Raw genomic sequence first — 384 nt, 5'->3', positions numbered from 1 at the left:
GTTAAACCGATACACGCCCTTGTTGCAAAATTGAGCTCACATCTGAGAAAACGACGAAGAGCGTCCCATTGCCTAACCCTAACCCTGGAAGTTCACGGGATATGTACACCCTACAGATAAAAGGGAAGATGGTAATGGTCATTCATTAGTAATGACAGAGCAGCCACACACCACACGAGTAAATCTGCAAATCAACCATTGTGTTTACAAGGTGTCTATTCTAACTACAGGTTACATAAGAGAAAACAAATCAAGCTGACAAGTTGTTATTTACATAATTGCTGATCAGTTTTATTCACACAATACTTTTTTTTTTTTTAATAAAACGCTTTATAACTTATGTAAGAAGTAAGGAACATTTTCACAAAAGGAAAATAAATTAAC

At 35.7% G+C, this 384-nt stretch overlaps 1 protein-coding gene across 3 annotated transcripts in view; it reads right to left on the bottom strand.

Moving 5' to 3' along the window:
- Positions 1–294: 294 nt before the first annotated feature.
- The window catches only part of LOC121322444 (homeobox protein GBX-2-like), a 32,530-nt gene continuing 32,440 nt past the window's right edge, over positions 295–384 (bottom strand). For all 3 annotated transcript variants that reach the window (XM_041262436.1, XM_041262434.1, XM_041262435.1), the window contains one exon: positions 295–384. This exon is cut by the window's right edge and continues 974 nt beyond it. The gene's annotated coding sequence lies outside the window, so the exon portion shown is untranslated.

Source organism: Polyodon spathula, chromosome 10, assembly GCF_017654505.1.
Source record: "Polyodon spathula isolate WHYD16114869_AA chromosome 10, ASM1765450v1, whole genome shotgun sequence".
Lineage (NCBI taxonomy): Eukaryota > Metazoa > Chordata > Actinopteri > Acipenseriformes > Polyodontidae > Polyodon > Polyodon spathula.
This window is presented reverse-complemented; position numbering and strand designations above follow the sequence as displayed.